This window comes from Lactuca sativa, chromosome 4 (genome assembly GCF_002870075.4).
Source record: "Lactuca sativa cultivar Salinas chromosome 4, Lsat_Salinas_v11, whole genome shotgun sequence".
In the NCBI taxonomy this organism is placed as follows: domain Eukaryota; kingdom Viridiplantae; phylum Streptophyta; class Magnoliopsida; order Asterales; family Asteraceae; genus Lactuca; species Lactuca sativa.
Genome location: NC_056626.2, coordinates 403520383 through 403528495, shown reverse-complemented (window position 1 = coordinate 403528495; position 8113 = coordinate 403520383). Strand labels below are relative to the sequence as shown.

Sequence of the window (8113 nt, the reverse complement as noted above, 5' to 3'; positions counted from 1 at the left end):
TAACTTTCCGATACTGAATCCAAAAATGCTACTATTAGAAATTATTTGATATTTGTCACGTAATTAAATTAAGTACGCATATTAATAATGTGTTGTTTTTGCAGCACGACCATATCTTATAGAATAGGAAAAATGACACAGCATTGTAGCCTATAAGCACCCAAAACTGCCAATAATTCGGTTGTAATTGGAGGTTTATATCACATATGTTTATATATAAAAAGTTATGACGAATTTCTGGAAAGGATTTCAATAAGAACATCATCTCTTTGTCATCAAACATTTACATTTCACGTTTGTAATTTTGTGATTACAATATTTTTCATTTTGTTGCTTTGTTTATCATGTTGAAATTTGGGTTTTTAATCGTATGATTTACTTTTATAATTTGTATGTGACGCTTATCATGTTGATTCCAGCACGACCATATCTTGTTGAATAGAAAAAATGTCACAACATTGTAGCCTATAAGCACCCAAAACTGCCGATAATTCAATTATAATCAGAGGTTTATATCACATATGTTCGTATATAAAAAGTTATGAGGAATTTCTGGAAACGATTTCAATAAGAACACCATCTCTTTGGCTTAAAAAATTTACATTTCTCGTTTGTAATCTTGTCGTTACAGTATTTTTCATTTTGTCGCTTTGTTAATCATGTTAAAATATGGGTTTTTAATCGTATGATTTACTTTTGGTAATTTGTGTGTGAGGCTTATTATGTAGATTCCAGTTATCCACATATTTTTTGTTTCAATGATTTTGTTATCAATATTCTAGCTAAACTTGGCCATTTTTGTTAAGGTTTGATATACGAATTGTTAATAGCCTATGGGATCCAAAAATGTCTTAATTTACTTATTTTCTACGCTTCTAATAAAAGAATCATCATTTTGCCACGTATCAAATTCTTGGTCAAAGTAAAAAAAACAAATCAAAGGAGGTCAACTTAATCCATTAAGTCTAATTCTTCAACCTTCAGATCTAAATCAATATGATGTTTAGATGGATAAAATTTCCAACTTTATCCATAACAATGTCACAAACTTTCAAGATCTAAGTTTTATGCACTAAAGTGACCAAAGAGCTCATAAAACACAAAACCAGCTAGATCTAACAAATGTATCATCAAAATTCAAGCTTTATACCTTCTGGGGATGAGAAAAGCAATGTAGGTTTTGGATCCACAAGCTTGAGCTTCAACAATCAACAAGCTTGAACTACTCTTTCATCCAAAATGAACTCAAAACACATACAAAGGCTCAATATTTGATATGGGGGACTAGGGTTTCGAGTTGGAGGCTAAAGAGGGTGGAGGCTGATATTATGAAGGACCCCGAGGGGTTAGAGTATTTAAATAGGGCTCAAAACCACAAAAATATGGCTTTTGCACTACAGTGGTATGCCCAGCGTACCTAAAGTTATGCCCAACGTAACACCCTAAAAACACGACTTCCTTCATCCTAGTCCCCCCCCCCCCCCCCCCCCCAACATACTAACTAGTGTACACCCAGTGTATCAGACTCCTTTTTCCAGCTTAACTTCAAACAGTCATAACTTCTTCATTTTAACTCTGTGTTCAATGATATTTATATCCACAGAAAGGTAACGATGAGCTCTACAATTCTATTGTAACACCCCGACTCCCAGGTATAAAAATTTAAAGCTTATTAGTCACATTCTTGGACCTACTCGACGAGTTGGCTGCCCCAACTCGTCGTGTAGAAACGGATCAGGCCGCGTGATTTTATGAGGTCTACTCGACGAGTTGGAGGACCCTAACTCGATGCGTAGGAGCTAGAAAATAAAACCCTAATTTCCAGGGTTTTGCACCCTATTTAAAGGGTCATTTGCCTCCCTTAGTCTCCCTTATCGTCCCGCTTGAGCTCAAAAAACCCTAATCTCGCCTACTCTCTATTTTTGGTGTGTTAAGAAGCTTGGAAGGTGGATTTTGTGTAAAAGGCTTGAAGTCTAAGGAGCTTGGAGCAAAGAAAAGCTTGTGGATCTGACTCTACTTCATCTTGGCTTCATCTTGAAGGTTACAAATCGTTACATTGGCTTATCTTTAGCTAGATCTCTTCATGTAAAGGTTTAGGGCCATTTTCTAGCTGGTTGTGGGTTATTTCGGGTATTGGGTATGATCTGAAGTTGTAACTTTAGATCTGGACTCCTCTAAGCCTTTATAGTCATAAAGTTTCAGTCTTTGGCAAGTTATGTCCTTCCCCTTTGTTGGGAATTAGTGTTGCATCATTATGTTTTATTAAATAGTCCATTTTTGTAAATGGGCTTGGGCTTGTCCACCCGTCTTTATTAATTAGGTTTATAGTATTTAAGGTGCATGCATGCACCCTACTTTTGTAATATTGGAAATAGATTTGTAACCCTACACGCCTCTACAATATCAATTCTTCATCGAGTTCTTCTGAGGCGTGACTTTGAATCATTAAGCATATTTGATCCATTCTTGCGTTCTTATTGTCACACCCCTAAACCAGAATGGCGGAAACGTCTGGGGGCGGATAACTTCATGTATAGTATCATAAAAAATGTGTAATAATAAAGAAAGCAAACACAAACATCATAGATATAATTTAAATGGTTACGTTGTTGATAGTGTTACATGTTTCGCAATAAATTACAATATGATGACAAAATGAGTTTTGAACTAACGCCTTAGCGTCCTATCCTCAAAAGTGGCGGGTTACATGTTCACTGATTCCTAAGAAAACAATTAATTTTGAAAAGAGTGTCAATAGTTAAGTTGGTGAGTTCATAAGAGTTTTGTTTGAGAAAAATGTCGCTTTTCCTTGTAAAATTGATAGAGTGTGTTTCCTAAAAATCCAGTATTTTCTATACCATGGACTGTAGTCTTAAATGTTCCAAGACTGAAATGAATGAGTATTTCCCATACTTAAAATATTGTATGTAGTTTTTATATGTATATAAAACTATTCAAGTGTTTGTTAACCCCGCAAACCAAAATGTGTTGTTAATACTCCATGTGAGTTATTATAACCATGTTATGACCCAGTCGGCCCATAACGACGTTCTTCAGGCATCGGAATGTTATGACTTTTGTCATCCCAAACCTTCCGGTCTAAGTATAGCTAAAAGTTTAGGTGCGGGATTGTCAGTCTCGCGTAGATCTATACACAAGTATCATGCTCTCCCTACAAGAGATTTTGGTTACAATTACAGGACTTTAATGTAGTACTTTAAAAGTACCGTGAAGCCAAATATCTCACAAATTCATTCATTAACATGTTTACGTCGAATGAAATGAAAACTCCTTTTTGTTGTAAATTTATTCATTACCCTTTCATAGTTTTTGTATAATATAAAAATAATCATATTTTTATATAGTCGTTCCTTTGTCCCGAAAGGGTAAAATAGCGTAATGTTCCTCAAACTATACCTATTGTAGTTTAAAATGTATGTTTCGAAGAAATGAACACCTTTGTATTTTGACAACTTAGCAAGTGAACATTTATAAATTTGGAAATAACGTTGTTTCGCATATAAATATTTTCACGTAAAAGATGTATAGAATGTAAGAAATACACTACTAGAAAAACAGCCTTTTACGACGCTCATTGCGCGTCGTAAAAGGCTCAGACGACGCACAAATGCACGTCAAGGAAGGCCCTGTCATAAAGAGAGATGACGCGCTTTTGCACGTCGTCTATAGACGACGCGCATTTATGACGCTCATTTACGACGCGCAATTACGACGCGCGTTTACGACGCGCAATGCGTATCAAGGAAAGCACTGTCATAAAGAAAGACGACACGCGTGTTAAGGACACGCAATGTGTATCAAGAAAGCCCCTGTCAAGAAAGGCCATGTCATAAATGAAGATGACACACATTTTTGCGTATCGTAAATTTAAATGTTTAAAAAAAATATTTATGTATTTATTAGTTTTTAAATTAAATTTTCATTTAATGTCTCATAATAAAAATAAAATACCATATACAAAAAATACAATACATTGCATAAAATTTAATGTCATACAATTCTATTTCTTACAATATATAAATTAACTTTACGTTGTTATTAAGAGGTTTTCCCTAACAATATAACCTAATACTACATTGCTATAAAGGGGCACCTTCTTGTTTCAGTAACTTGTCATTAAGGTGTCTGAAGAAGCTCTAAAACCCTTCATCATGTATCTTAGCTTCAATATCAATCCCAACTCTTTATCAAGAACAACACGGAAATCCTACACAATAATCATGTCAGTTGTACAACATCAATATCAACTAATTAATAATACACATGGTATGTATGAGAGTGGAATCAACCATATTCAAATCAATATCAACTAATCAATAATCATGTCAGTTGTACAATATCAACTAATCAATAATCAATATCAACTACACCACAACACAACTAACACAAAGATATTAGCCACTTTTTTTGCATCAGAAAACAAAATGAACTTAACAAACCTGCAAATCAAGAGAAGTCATGAATGACCCTGTATAAACTCTAAAAAAAGAAAGCAAGTAAAGCTAACAGATTAGATAAAGTACTAGACAGAAAAATACAAGAGTGATTTATTATAAATAAGAATAGAACAAAATAGCATGTAACAGTTACTTGTTGAAACTAACTTATTATATACTGTTTGTAGATTTTCTGAAAATTAAGGCACAAGTTTCAGCCATAGTAGAGGAGATTGGTAGCATGTTTGTAGATTGGTATATTTTCAACAAGTAAAGGCTCCTTCTCCATAGGATACGGGAGTAAAGTTTTGATGACCTGTAACATTTCATATAACAATATCAAGTAAATCAGCTGGCAGATATTAAAAGTTAAAAGTATACAAACTAATCGAATATTCATTTACCATTATTCATATATATATATATATATATATATATATATATATATATATATATATATATATACATATATATATATATATATATATATATATATATATATATATATATATATATATATCTGGAAGAAAGTCATGTCCCCAATGATTACAACAATGTGCTTCCTGAAAATTCAAAAAGATATGAAATTTAAATTTTCAAAATTATATTTCTTTATAAAAACTAAGAAAAAAAGAGTGAGTGTACATCAATTGAGATCAAGGAAAGACATCCAGCATGGTGGCATTTTTCAAGTTTTGACACAAATTTTTGCTTTTGGAGACTTTTTCTGGTGTAATATACAATAATTTAAGATCCCCTTCTCCCTTTTCAAGAGCTTTGTATATAAACTTCACTAGTTGGTGAGGTAAGCATAGATGCTAGGATCCCTAATGCAGTTAACCCCATGACCTAAAGCAAAAAAAATCTTAATTAGAGTTTATAATCAGGTAATCAATAGTAAAGGATATAGAATATTAACAAAAACAAAAATAAGCACCTGATCCTAAATAAGAGAAAGTAAAGGACTAACAACAAGAGCAATTCCATGATGTAAACCAGATGGAAGTTGATAGCATAGACTTTTGCCTCCATCAGCAACCATGATCACAAGAACATCTCTCCCACTTATGATTGCATTAATGATCTGATACATGAGTATCAACCTCACGCTGGTTAGCACAATAAGTGGGAATGCCAAAAATATTGAATCTGATATCATCAGCTCTATGATCCCTGAGAACTTCAATCTTGCCCAACTGAAAATCACCAGCACCAATACATGAACCTAATGAAAAATAGGTTAGCCACTTAATCAAATTTATCAAGCCACAAAATGACAAAAAAAAACTAAAAAATATTTAAAAGAACTGTTTCTTTCTGAAAACTTAATCAAATATATATATCCTCTCTACATACAAAAAACCTTCTTTCTTTTTATACAATTTCAATATCAGCAATCATGCAGATTGAAATCTTTGGTTGGTGCTTTCTTCAATCCTAAAGAATTCAATGCGATTCTTCCTGGCAGCCATTTGAGGTGGCACCTGTACATAATGATTTGTAGCCTCCATGACCTCACTATACTCATGATAATCCTTTCTGATTCTCCACAAGATCTCTGCACATCTCTTCATGGAGGGTCTTAACTGTCTGGTGGTGGCCAGACACTGTCTGGCCAGTTTCAGCACCTTCTCCACCACCATCAGAGCTGTCGGATTCCTCCTTAGCTTTGGATCCATCGCCAACACCACCTCCCTCCTTTTAGTCTCTGCAACGCCTACATTGCATTGCAACCAAACACATTTTTCCTTTTAAGCTTTTTTAATCAATGAACACATATATTTGTAATATCAGAAACACTAACCCATTTTGTTGTCAATTTCTCATTGGGAGCTTTATTTATCTCAATCGGTAGTCTTCCAGTCACCATCTCCACAAGCAAAACCCCAAAAGAGTAAACATCACTCCTATCAGTAAGCTGATAAGTACTCAGATATTCAGGATCCAAATACCCTGTAGTTCCTTTCACTTGAGTTGATATATGAGTGGCTCCTGGATCTTCAACACTTATTCGTGCAAATCCAAAATCAGCCACTTTTGCACGTAGTTTATCCGTAATCAGTATATTAGATGATTTTATATCTCTATGGATTATTGGTAGATCTGAAAAAGAAAAACCGGTTGTTAAAGACTTCTTGATATTTCAATCTTTCAAGAATGTTAACTGAAGGATACCTGTATACGTATGCAAATATGTAATTGCATAGGCTACATCGATCATGATATTCAGACGCTCTCCACTTTCAAGCCCACTTCCACATTTACCTGAAAAGGATCAATTCTATGCATATAAACTTCATGCACAAAGTGAAAATACGAAATTTCCCTTTTGAAGAAAGTAATGGCTTTACCATCTAAATGTTCACGAAGTATACCATTGGCGACGTATTCTACCAAAATCATACGATCTTCTCCATGCTCTATATATCCATAGAATCTGACAAGATTTAGATGTTCAATCTTTGATAATTTTTGTATTTCATTTCTGAACTCCACTGGTGTCCCTCTTTCAAAATTGTCCTGCCATAAGAAATAAGCAGCAGAAACATCTTAATATTGAGACTAGATTTACAAGAAGCATAAGTAAATGCATTGATCAATTTAGTCACAAATTGATATAAATCTTTGTTTACAAGGGTATTTGGCATTTATGCTACCAACAAAAAGGTCTAAATGTATCTTATTTCTGTTATGGAGGCAGTGTTAGTTTTCTATTTAATAGAAAATCCAACCTTTTTTGCATGCTTTACAGCATGGATCCATTTTTCAAGGTTGCTTTATACACGATACCAAATCCTCCTTGTCCGATTATATTTGAGGCAGAGAAATTTCCAGTTGCCTTAGAAATATCTTCAAAGGATAACTCAGAAAGAAACACCAATATTTAGGAAGTTCAGAAGCTAGGTCAGAAAGGAATTGTCAAAAACACAAATTTTATGATTGTTTATAGTCGGAGATCGTCATTTATATCAAGTTGTTTCTCCTATAGTAATCTATAATAAATCTATGAAACAATCAATAACCAATTTCACCAACACAAGCATGAAATCGAACTTTTCTTTTTGACAACATAATAATCGAGATCAGCTTCAATTGAGAACGATTTTCAACTCCAATCAAGTAGATAACCCCAAAATAAACCCAGATTTAACAAAAACAACTGACCTGCTGTCCCTGAGGGTGATGACATTTGGAAGCGTTCGGCATCGTAATTTAAAATAAGAGACGTTAACCAAAACTCTTAAATCTGTAGAGCGACAACTGATTGCAACTTTTTAGGGTTTGTTGAAAGACCTATGGTGGTGTAGTGGTGGTTCTGGGCTGTTGTGAAGGCAGTGTGGTGGTGGCTCAGGGCTGATGTGGTGCAATGTTGTAACGGTGGAGTCTGAAAGCAAACACAAATTGTGATGGAAGCTATTGTTGTTGGTGATGTCCGATTCATCAAAAGAAAATCATTCTTCGATCAATCTTCTATTTTGTGAAAGAAGATATTACTATTTCAAATGTGTTATGTTTGATTAGGGTTTGCACATAGAAGGAAGTGAAAGTCGATCGGAGAGGAAGGGGTTTGCAGAGAGAATGAAGTTGTAGAGAGGAAGAGGAAGCGGGTGTTCAAAATTTTGGGGGATTTAGTTTCCCCCCTTACCTATCAAGGA

General features: G+C 34.2%; 1 pseudogene; it reads right to left on the bottom strand.

Annotated features, from left to right (window-relative positions):
* Positions 1-5854: 5854 nt before the first annotated feature.
* LOC111920483 (calmodulin-binding receptor-like cytoplasmic kinase 1) lies at positions 5855-7664 on the bottom strand (annotated as a pseudogene).
* Between the last annotated feature and the right edge of the window lie 449 nt (positions 7665-8113).